Source organism: Perca fluviatilis, chromosome 12 (assembly GCF_010015445.1).
Source record: "Perca fluviatilis chromosome 12, GENO_Pfluv_1.0, whole genome shotgun sequence".
NCBI lineage: Eukaryota > Metazoa > Chordata > Actinopteri > Perciformes > Percidae > Perca > Perca fluviatilis.
In genome coordinates this window covers 6,277,438-6,290,069 of record NC_053123.1, presented here as the reverse complement: position 1 = coordinate 6,290,069, position 12,632 = coordinate 6,277,438, and the positions used below count along the sequence as shown (strand labels likewise).

At 39.2% G+C, this 12,632-nt stretch overlaps 1 protein-coding gene across 8 annotated transcripts in view; it reads left to right on the top strand.

The window, feature by feature from the left end:
* Positions 1-12,632, top strand: part of gulp1a (GULP PTB domain containing engulfment adaptor 1a) — a 101,973-nt gene that overhangs the window by 45,209 nt on the left and 44,132 nt on the right. Inside the window, exon 1 of one of the 8 annotated variants that reach the window (XM_039817712.1) lies at positions 11,774-11,921. The exons of the other annotated variants lie outside the window; for them this stretch is intronic. The gene's annotated coding sequence lies outside the window, so the exon portion shown is untranslated. Of the gene's footprint in view, positions 1-11,773; positions 11,922-12,632 lie in introns of those variants that run through there. 8 annotated transcript variants of the gene reach the window in all.

The following is a 12,632-nucleotide window of genomic DNA, read 5'->3' as shown; positions in this document are numbered from 1 at the left end:
TGAAAACCATGTGTAATAATATATCATAATATTGAGGAGGTGATGCATTGTGATGCATCGTGATATCAAATCTATTTGAATCGTTGACAGGATGATCATCTAATCGTGAGACCAGTGAAGTCTCACACCCCTATAGTCCACTAACACTCAGGGTTTTGTTCACTAATCGATTGGTTGACGACAGATCTGTAAATAAAGAGTTTCTCCACAAAGAATCATGCAAATTAAGCATCACTTTAAATCTTGTGTTTACCAGAGTTGTGCTTATACGTTTCTTAGAAATAAGTAATTTAGCATGAAAAAGCATTAAAGTGCTCATATTATGCTTTTTGGCTTTTCCCCTTTCCTTTATTGTGTTTTATATCTTTTTGTGCACGTTATAGGTTTACAAAGTGAAAAAGCCCAAAGTCCCCCCCCCCCAAAGGGACTTACCATCTCCAACAGAAAACACTGTTCACCAACTGCTCCAAACAGCTCTGTTGTAGTCCAGCCTTTACTTCAGAGACAGACGGGCGTCACTTTGGAACACACGTTATAATGCTCGCCTAGCTGCTAGCATGGCACACCCTCATACTCTGCTTCTGACTGGCTAGTAGTCCTTACCTAGCTACTGAGCATGTGAGACTCCCAACAAAGATGGAAGAGAAGTGAGGGGTCTCCCTCTGTAGCTAAAACAGAGAGCTCAACACACAGGGTGAAAAGAGGAGCTGCAGCAATGTGCAGTACAACCAAAATATGGTGTTTTTTTTTTGTTTTTTTTAATTAACCATGTAAACCTATTCTGATATAACCTCTAAATACAATTATGAACCTGAAAATGAGCATAATATGAGCACTTTAAAAACTAATCGACTAAAGAAATCTTAGTTGACTAAGACCAAAACAACCCATAATTTGACTAATCGACTAAAAGGGGGCAGCCCTAGAAATAAGTGTTGGTTTTGAGAAGGCAGCGGGCATTCGTGTTTCTGTCTAGGATGCAGTGAAATAATCCATTGATCATGGCTGCAGATGAAGGCCCTCGAGAGATCTGTGCAGAGCTTATCCACACACTGTGGAGGAGCTGCCGTGCCCGTCCAGACGTGCCGTGCTTGGTCAGCTGTTTCCTCGCCCCAGGAATTCAGAACTAGACTTCTCCGTCAGATCAGAGCTTAATAAAGAGAAAAAACTACTCTGACACTAATGATGAGTCTTGTACCCAAGTCAGTGATGCACTACTTCATGAAATGAAAACCTTTCATGTTGACTGCTGGCATCAAACTTAAAAAAATTTAAAAAATAAACACAGTGTGGGCAAGTTCCATATTTGCTTTTAAAATAGTTCCGTATCTCTGAAGTGCATGATTAACTTCAGTAAACACTATTTTCCTAAAATCGATATATCATTTTGTAATTAAACCATTCAGATGTCATCCCTATACTACCTGCTCAGTAGTGCCAGTAATATTCATTAAAGGAACATTTCAGCATTTCTGCAAATATGCTTATTTGCTTATTTAAGTGTGAGATGAAAAGGTCGATATCAATCGCAGGTCTGTGCGTTAAGTACAGAGCTGGAGTCAGTATGTAAGGGGTTAGCAGCGCTGACTGACCATGACCATGAATTGTATTTTCACCGTCATTGGGATATGAACATGCGTAATGAACACATGACAAAAGCCTGCCTGAAATGGGATGAATAAGGAAAATCCTTTTATTTAGGGATAGGTACTGGAACCTGGCTAAAGACTGTAGTATTTATCATCACGCTGCAGCCTCTCCCCTGCTCTGTATCGGGCCTGAGCTCCTACACACACACACACACACACACACACACACACACACACACACACACAAAGTGAAAACAATACCCGCGTTGCTGTTGCGGCTGGTAACAAGACTTTGGGAAGCGACCCACAAGCACTGTTGTTTGCCAAGATAAAGCTCCCCTTGGTTGTTATGCTTCACAAACATAATGAGACTTATGCGATAGGATTTTAAAAATGCACGTCATAGAATTATAGCTCCATAACTATACAGTAGCTAGCTCTAACAGTATGACTTGGTAAACACATTGTTAAAAATGTCAGTAAATAGTTAACTTAATCTAATTGCCAAGTTAGATGAAGGTTTGGCATTACAGTTAACACTCTACTTAATAGATTAGGGATGCTATGAAAGTGGAAAGCCCTCCACTGAAAAGTTGTATATTGCAGTAATTGTAATGGGATTTGCTCCTCTTTTTTTCCTCAATATATGTTTTTCTTGATTTAGCTACTTATATGTATTGGGTTTTGGTGGCAGATTCTCTGGATTCTTTGTGCATTGTTTCATGATTGAGACATTATTAAGCCATTTTAGCCTTTGATTGTGATTGGTAACAAGACAAATATACTTGACTCATAATGTAAATGTATGATTTTTCATTCAAAAATTCACTTTTGGCTAAAGCCTTGAGCCTGTAATTACTTTGTTATCAAGTAGCTTTGTCACAGATTAAATCGTTAATGACCATTATCAAGACAAACTCAAATATGTCATGAGTTCAGACTGCAGCGCAGAGTGCCATAAATCTGAGCGACAACTTCACTGTCTGGTCCAACTGGGAATATTTTTAGCCTTAGTGCACAACTTTCAGCACAGTTACTTGGGTTTATTCTGATATGGAAGATAAAAGAATATACTGAATACATGTAATTCTAAACATTAAGTGAAAGGATAGATCCTTATCTAGAGTTAAAAAAAACGAAATGCTTGCTGTGGAGGATTTTTCCTTGGCCAATGGAAGTGAGGTTGCACCTTTTTTGTCACTTCCTAACTACCATTAAGCAATTGAAAACAAGTGTTCTTACACAGATATCCCAACGGTTTAACATGTCAGCGTCAGCATTTAATGCACGTCATTCAAAAGATATTTTTATACCTCCTGATTCTGCCCATCTGAAGGATGCACTAAAGCGCTGTTATCTTTGAAATGTTCAAACTTGCACGTCACATATCAAGAAGAGATGCATCATTTACCAAGAAATATCAGGGAACTGCAGTCACAAACATTTGAGGCAAACGTGCAATATTGCCACAGACGTGTGTTTAAACGGACTTACCACCTCCTGTATCTGCAAGCAGCATCTACATATGTCATAACCTTTTGTTTCCAATACCACACGCATTTCCCGAGCAATATATTTGGACTTTTGAAATCCCAAGGGGAACAGGTGGTGTCGAATGTGTTTCTTCAGACAGCATGAAATGTCCTTCACTTATGGGCCCTCTTAGTGTGGACTGTACAGCCGAACCACTGCCAACTGCCAATTTGGTTTCACTAAAAATGTGTTCACTGCTTTTCTCCCGCCATAACTTTCCATCCTCAAGAAGCATTTCAACGATTTTTCAAAGTGAGGTGGCAGAATGTTCCCCCTTCTCCCCTCCATAACATCTGGTTCGTCCATTACTGTTTTTAGAGTGGTTTACAAGCATGTGCAGATTTGTAGTCCCTGGCCTGCAGTACAGGAAGAGTGTGTGTGTGTGTGTGTGTGTTTGTGTGTGTGTGTGTGTGTGTGTGTGTGTGTGTGTGTACTGTCTATAAACGTGCATGTGTCTGTCTGCATGTGTAGTCTATACAAACTTTTTCCATTCATCTATGATTGTTCTTTTTATAGGGGACATATCACATATTGAGAAAAACTCACTTTTTTAAGAACAGGACACAACGTTTGAGGTGGAGCCCCCCACAATTTGCCTCAAAGCCCGGCACACTTCTTTGGGGCATGCTGCCAACCCACAAACTGTAAAATAAGACAACCCAGTCAGTTTTTTTGTGGGCTGTCGTGAAGAGAATACATGGGATTCAACAAGCCTTTCAGATTTGGTTCCCCTTCCTATGTCACATGCAGGCTCATTACAATACACCACCCCTCCATCTAAGTATCCCCATCCGTGGCTTGAAAACTACCTTTGCAAAGGTGCGTCATATTTTCTCACATGCCAATCAGAGGGTTTGAAAGAGACAGGCACTAAAATTGAGCGTTTCAGACGGAGGATGAATTCAGGCATATTGAGACAGACACTATGAGGAAAAATAATGTGTTTTTTGAACATTAAAGCATGTAAACATGTTCTAGCAGAAACCCAAAATACAAGTATCAACCTAAAAATTAGCATAACATGTCTCGTTTACGTATAATCTAGTTCACCACTGGAGTGATTTAGACAGAACCTGGAGGGGCGATGCATCATTTAACTTCCACCGTTTAAAGATAAGCTAATGGACTTAAAAGAGGCGCCTTGAGAAAAGGTCAGAATTTGTAACTCAGACGTTGTGTATCATAACTTGTATCCAATTTTATGTAATTTGGATGGTATGTCAATTTCAGTTCTCTCTTGACATTTAGAATGTAACACTGATTATCCTCAAGGGTTTGATACTAACATAACTGAAAGAAATATGTAAGAAATACGTATTTCTTTAAAGTGGTTTCACCTACAAATGACTTTTTGCCCTTTGAACAATGAAGTAAATGTGCTTATTGTAGCAAGGTTGGTGAAAAATAGCTGAATGGTGCAACACTCTAAGGATACAGTATGTGGCCGTGTTAGAGCAGAGAACTCACGACACTGAGTCCTGTATTGTATAAATGTCCAAACTACAGGTTTGTTTATCACACCATGGCAATAGCTTTCGGATCTGTGAATTACTAAATTAAATGTGGTGTATATAATATATATATATATGTATATAATATATATATATATATATATATATATATATATATATATATATATATATATATATATATATATATATATATATTGATGACATCCAAAATGCAATGCAAATACCTCTAACAATATGTATCACCCACATTCAGGACTCTCTTTTAAGCTGGTAACCATCAATTACGTCAGCTAAAATGACAACTGTTGCCTGTACATTATCTCAGCTGTAGCTAATTGTTAATTCTGTGAGTTGGCCAAACTACATAATAAAATCCATTGCTGAATGCACTAACACAGCGCATGAATCATACATACCAAAGAAGATTTCCCAGGGAAGGAAAGATCACAAAGTATTGGCATTTGAGAAGGTGGAGCATTTGTTGTGAGTAGATCTGTTAGCTTCTGAATTTATTCAATCTGAAAGTTTATCTTCTATTGACTTAGGTGAAATGTGGGCGGATGTGAAGAAAAGATAGTGTGAATTAAGACCTTGATTTATCTGCTGGACAAAAATTCAAGGAAAAACACCAGATAGAGGTTTTCTGTGACTTTTTAAATCACAAGGGGAACAGGTTGTGTCGAATGTGTTTCTTCAGACAGCATAAAATCCTTCACTTGAGGGCCCTCAGAGGTTTTCTGTGACTACCAAAAAATTTCTGTATTCCTCCTTGTAGAAATAATAATAATACGTTTATTTGATATAGCATATTTTACAGACAAAGTCTCACATGATAAACATTTGTAAAAAAAATACAGTAAGATCCAACAGAAAATAAGCAAGGAAAAAATAATTGAAAGACCAATGAAAATCATTTCAAAGATTAAAACCCAAACTTTACAAACATGAGTCAAAAGCAAATTTAAAGGGGTGATAGAATGATTATATAGGGTATTTCACACTGTACCTTAAGGTCTCCTAATAGGGTATGTAACATTGGTTGGGCTGAAAATGGCCCGGGTGCTATTCTATGGGCCCTAATGCTACCCTGTGGAATGGCCCTATTTGGAACAAGAGCTTTTCTTCCAAATATGGTATGCTCATGAATATTTAGATGAGCTGCGCGCTGATTGGTTGTGCAAAGCACATATACACACACAGTGGAGACGAGACAGCACGTCTCATATTTCAGACACTGCAATATTATACATTGTTCCACTGCTATTTCATTACTAAATTCACTTCGGATACTTTTTTATGCAGGAAATCAACTACGTAAAGCTCAAATATGGGCCGTTTTACGAAAATTGATGGCTATTTGCAAATTTGGTAAGATGGTGTCGGACTTCAGGAGCCCCACACAGTCTGACGAGACAGCGGCAGCCCGCGGCGCTCCATACCCAGGGCAAAGTCACCGTTTCTGGGCAACTCTACTACCGGCGGCCCGCGGGGCTCCAACATCCACTCTGACTTAAAGGTGCTGTGGGTAGGATTGTAAAGATCCAGGACTTAGCCAAAAAATTTGAACATCGACAACTTCTCAGTATGAGTATAGAACAACACAACAAAAACAACAAAACGATAGAACAGGGTGATCAAAAAGGAAAAAAGAATAAAAAATAATTATTTTTGTGACTGTAGCAAAATTAACTATGAACTAGTCATGTTTTGAGTCAGTCCAACCTATTGACTTGTTTAAAAAGAAAGAAGGGAAAAAAAGACAAGCGATGCCTTTACGCACTGGTGGAATATAACTTTTTGTACTGTACTTAAGTACCAATGTTGAGGTACTTGTACTTTACTTGAGTCTTTTCTTTTCATGCCACTTTCTACTTCTACTCCGCTACATTTCAGAGAGAAATATTGTACTTGTTACTCCACTCCATTCATCTGACAAAACACCTGTAGTTTATAAAATCTGATGTTTTATTATAAATGAAACTAGCCAACAATATAAAGGCCTACATGTCCAGCTGAAATGATTAGACCATTAAACTCACAACTGTTTGTATCCTTTCCAGTTTCTAAAATGGGAGGATTTTTCTGCATTGAGTACTAATTTTAATACTTTAAGTACATTTTCCTGATGATACTTACATACTTTTACTTAAGTAACATTTTCAAGGCAGGACTTTCACTTTTCACATTTTTTTACAGTGTGGTGTTTGTACTTTTTTCTTAAGTAAAGGATCTGAATTCTTCTTTCACCACTGCCTATACGGCTCATTTGTAGTCTACATTAATCTTCCTGAACTGTTGAGCAGCTATATCTGTTTCAGGTTTCACATCTCTGTGGCTAATGATACAGAATAGATCAGCTCAGAAACTAAATGAGTACCTAGTGCCGCCCACGTCGTTTAAATAGCAAATGCACCTGCGCCTATCTGTGCACCCACGGGCGTGCTGGTCTTACAGGGAGGTGTGTTCAGGTGGATTCTGGGCGTATTGCTATCTTGAGGCAGCGAGAAGTGACCAACAAAAACCTGGTCTAAAGTCAATAACGCAGCATTTCATTGTTATTTTAACAGCAAATTAGTAAAATGTGCCTGGGCTTGTGCACAGCGCACGCACACTATGCTTGTTACACACACAGCAGCACACAAACATGCAAAAGATTAAAAAAATACACTGTGAAATAGTGTTATGATATGATCTGCTCCCGCGCTTTCACTTCACGTACGAGCAGATCAGTTTCTTCTCCTGAAAATCTCTCCTTCCCGCTTAGCAAATCCTCCATCATAATAGCAATGCGCCAAGGTCCAAACGCGCCTGGCTTTTAAAGGCAATGAGAGACGACACTCTGGTTTATTGCATGTTACGCCCAAAACACGCCTATGATTAATTAAGACACTAAGTACAACCCTTTTGAACCATGCGCCCGGCGCACGGACCGGTGGAATGAAACAGAAAAAGTAGATTTTATTCATACCAATAGTACAGCACGGCAGCAGAGAATACATGACCTTTGTGAGTGTACTGCATAGCTCTGTAGGGACAAGAGGAACATCAGCAGTAGGCACCTTCCTGCTTTCACCCGGTTTCTCAGGATACTGCATGGCATGTCTATTTTAATTAGCTTGTGTAGATTCAGCGAAAAAAAAAGGCCAGTTCATGACCTATTGGGTTTTTCCTGACGTACACTTTGGAGGCAAATTGATTTCAGTGTGACGTGTTCCCCTTTTTTTTTTTTTTTTTCAAATGAATGTTAATGCACTTTGCCTCCCGTTAACTGCTCAAGACAGAGTTTACGAGAAGAGCACGTACTGTAGGGCTTCAGTGTGAGTCTATAGATTGCTCCCCAGGTGACATTATATTTTACTTGTAAACAGGAGCAGGCATAAAAGAATCATTATCAGGCTATAAATAAACTAGCTTCAATCTTAAAAAAAAGACCACAATGCGTGTCTCACATATTTCACTGTTTATTGCATACATGGTATTATCTAAATCACTGTTTTCATACTATGTGCAGTGTGAATTTTATGTTTATATTTGAATAATACATTATTCTAAAAAAAAAAAAAAAACTGCATTCAGTGAATTCAATGAATGAGACATAAAACAAGTACTGTACTGTGTAGATTTTGAGACTTGCTGACTCGGTGATGTATACATGACCTCCCACTCTCACCACAGAGGAATGATAAACATCCGTACAGAAGAGGTCATGTCAAACTGTCTTCACGAAGACTGGGTAAATAGAGTGGAGTACCCTAGCATGCCATTTCATTTTCCCCACTCTAATACATGAATGATCAATATAAACCAAACATGTCTGTAGTATCTGGCTATCTGGTATAGCTTTTTGTCCACTAAATATTTAAGATCCAGCTTGGATATGCTGGTCTCAGCCCAATGTCTTAATGTAGAAACTTTTTATTGACTGTGACTTTTTATTTGAATGTTGGCATGTTGACATCAGCATGTTTTGTCCCAAAACACCACATAAGTACAGCCTCACATAGCTGATTGACTACTGACTACTCTATGTTTGTGTTGCATGTGATTGGCAGTTACTTACAAATCCTGCCTTTTATGTTTGAATTTGAAAATGTTTGACAGAATGATTTGATAAAAAGCTTTGGGAGACCATTGACCCAGGGATTACAGTGCTTGTTTTTATGCCTCCTTCATCAAATTTTCAATTTCAATTTTCAAAGGTTACAGGGCAATCGTCCCATTCTAGTGAACGTGAAATGATATCTCAGGAATGCCTTAAGGGAAATTGCTTCAAGATTGGCACACATGCCCATTTGGACTTGAAGATGAACTAATTTGATTAAGGAGATCACTGTGACCTCACAAAACATGTTTCTGGCCATAACTCAAGAATTTGATTGGGTAATTGTGACCAAATTTCACATTTGGTTGGATAATGAGTTGATGAAACTAATCTTGGATGCCCACCTTGAAACTGTGGTGAGTGTATAGCTCTGCTGTGCTGCTGGGTTGAAGATGTGTGTGAAGCATCCATGTTTCACCAGAAAATACAATTAATACCTTTTTTATTAAATTGCTTCAAAGTCTTCACTACATATATGAGTCTGGACAGAGATGGATGTAAACTGCAACTTGACTAGTTGGCAGAGCCATACAATCGTGAGGCCAATTCTAGTTTTGACAAAAATATATAGCCTGTGTTGACATTGATTCATGAAAGAGGACAGTGCTTCTGAAGTCTGGATTCATAAACTTGAACTGCTGATTTAGAGTCATTTTATACCTGCTTTATTAGTCTACAAATCAGGGGCAGGTTGTATATAAATCATTTCAACTCAATATTTGCTTGTGTTAATGTAGTTGAGATTGTTCAATGTACAACAGCAGTGGATGGAAATGATTGCTTTCGCTCTTGGCTAATAGTCATCCTCATTTTTGGTGCAGTGAGTGGTGCAGGGACGTTCACTAAGCCATGCCTAGTGAAAACACATCGCTGGTACCACACATTGCTGCTTTGCAGTACCGCTTAGATGGAGCACAAATCATGAAAATCCACTGAGATGCTTCTTATTGAGATGCACATTCCTGCTTCTCCACCCACTCTCCACACACACACAAACACACACACACACACACACACACACACATCCCAAGCAGTGAGTGAAATAATTGGACTCTGAACTTGTGTAAGACGGTAAACATTTGCGCTGAATTAGTTGGTAGCAAGATGACGGTGCTTTAAATCTTCTGTGTATTTATTTGTCATATTGTCCAACTTGATTTTCTCCTTGAATATTGCGCTGCTGAACGTGAAATATGAAAACAATATGATTCCGTAGCCTAGTTAGCCTACTAAACAAAGTCTAAAAAGATGATTCTTTGGCATTGTTTCCACTGTTGACCTAGATGCGTTTGAGTTGTTGTGTCTGTTGCTGCTGTATAGAACATGCACTTGTAATGGAAACCACATTTAGATATAAATGCATATACACAGACAAATTAGCGGAACAAAGTGCTAATATATCATCAACAGTAGCTTAAATTTTCCCACATTATCTGTATAATGGAGCTTTTTTTTTTCTTTTACTTTTTAGCCAGTTTTATCCTGTCTAGCATAAAGGGCCCCATTTTCCCGGAAAGGGTCTGGGCCAGCCACTTCCCTTACCCCACCACAGCTGTTAATACAAGACGCAAACATGAAATGATACAGGCCAGTGCAAAGAAAAACCCTAGAAAAATAAAGAACAGAACAGCCCAAATCCTGGGACCCTCCCTGTTTTAATGCTCTCTCAGGCAGAAACCAAAGTTCTGCTGGCCAGCAAAAACACACCACCACCCAAGGCCCTGACCAAGCGAAATCTCTAACCAGATACCATATCAAGAACAAGGAATACCTTCCACTGATTTGAATGGCCTTAGAAAATTGTCTTTTGATTTGTCTTTTTTTTAAAATTTTTTTTACTTTATACAGATTTTTTTACCCAAACACATTCCACGATGCTAGTTTCTCTCCGAGTCGCTACATGCCACACGCACACACTTTGACAGCACCTCTTTGAAGTCCATGTGCAAAATATACAGCACACTCAGCACTCATGCATTCACATCAATGCTAATTCAGACATGGGTGACATCTGGGTCCAAAGTAGGCTCATTATATTTGGCTGAATGTCTCCATTGTTGTAAACCAGCTAAAGCCCAATATTAAAAATTCCAGTGTCACTCTCGACCACAGACAGCTGTGCATCTCCAATATTTTTATGAAGGCGTGAGCCATCTGTATATTAGAGTTTATTAAACTTCTTTTCATCCTTTCTTGATGAAATGTCACCTTTTATCCCGAGTGTGTTTTTCTGTGTGGTCTGTCTTTGTTGAAAATGCACATACACGCTTTTTGCCTCTTTAAAAAGTGGCCAGTTGCCCTTCCTTAAGTAGTTTTGTTGAGACACTCAAAAGGCTGTGAAGGATGCAGTGTAAGACAGACAGTTTACTGATTAGACCCCAAGGAGACAACATTTGCATGAGGTTTAAGATGTGGAGATAATAAAATAAAGTCAACCCCAACTGCACAGCTCTCTGCCTGTGCTCTCAGTAAGCAGAGTAATTGGGGTTTCGCTTTCAGGTATGTGTCAGCTCCAAACGTGTGCTTTTTATGACCTCCCTCTGCTCTTCACTTTGAGGATTTCCCCGACAAGTTCATCTCTAGGTGATAAAAAGGACAATGGAGTGTCACATTTTCAAGTGGAATAACACAATTCAAGCTGCTGGCATACACACATTTGAGCCTTGACTGTTTCTGGAGTGCAGTGGGAAAAAAAAGGAAAGGGTATTATTAAGTTGACATAATCTCACAGGGAGGCTTTTAAGGCTTTGTGTTGGAGACTTTTACTCCATAATATTTTGGCCATACTGCTGTTTCGATTGGTGCCAAGATGTTGACCTAAGGCTGTTGCCAGTGCACATAGCGTGATGATGAATCACATACTGCAGCAAAAAGGGTCAGACTGCAACCTCTTGCACGTTGGCTTTTATAGGTCATCTCCGCTATGCCACTGTTCACCTCGGTGGAGCAGTTCCCCCTTGAAAGGGGTCTCTTATTTTTCTTTCTTTTTTTTTTGTACATGCAAAAGTCCAAAAGAATCCCTTTGGACAGACTGTGGGCGGAGGAAGTTGGGTTTGAATGTCAAGTATCATGTGTCTAGGCAAACGCTTCTTGTTGAGTTTGCAAAAGCCCATCATCTCTGCTTGCTGCAGTCCTTAGTGTACCACCATCTGGCCCACAGCTGAAAACTATTAAGATCGGCTGGAACTTCCTCCTCCTCACTATTCCTCCCGAGTTTGAAGACAAGTAAGTAGCTTTTATCTCGGCTCTGTTGTTGTTTGCATGTTTCTCCCCATAGATCTTTTTCTATTTTATTTTTCTTTTCCTCTAGCTGTGCGATATAGTTTGTCAGGGTGCTGCATTTAACCTGCAGGAGTTTAAGTACCAGGCTGTGAGAGAGCAAGCCTGGCTTTTAGATTAGACACCAAGACACCACGGTTGATTCAACTGAGGAATTCTGGGACTAAGTTCATAAACAGATTGGCGTTGCGATGTCTTAGCCAGCAAGATTCCAGAGCCTGGGTGAGAGCAAAGTGAAGAAAACAAAGGATCTTTGTTGATTTCTGAGGCAATATGTTAGGACCACAGTGCATGCTCTGCTTCTATTCCATGTTAAAAGCCTGCTGCCTTTTCAGTGCATATGGGTCAGATTAGTGACTGGCTGAGAGGCTTTTATAAATGGAACGTTAACTTCTTTTGCTTTGCTAAATAAGCCTTTTTAAACATTAACTTTTGTCAAACATCGACATTTGGATTCCTGTTTAGCTGGTCATTTGGGCTTGAGAGAGTTCACTCCACAGGGTCAAAGTAGGTCGCACTCATTTCTAGAAAGTCTTTCCCAAGCTAAATTCCAAATGTTTGAGTCACTGAAGGTGACGCGTTAGACTCTGGACATGGCTTTTTGATGTGCTTTTTGGAGGATGATATTCCAAGTTAGTGAAGTGTTGGCTCCACTAT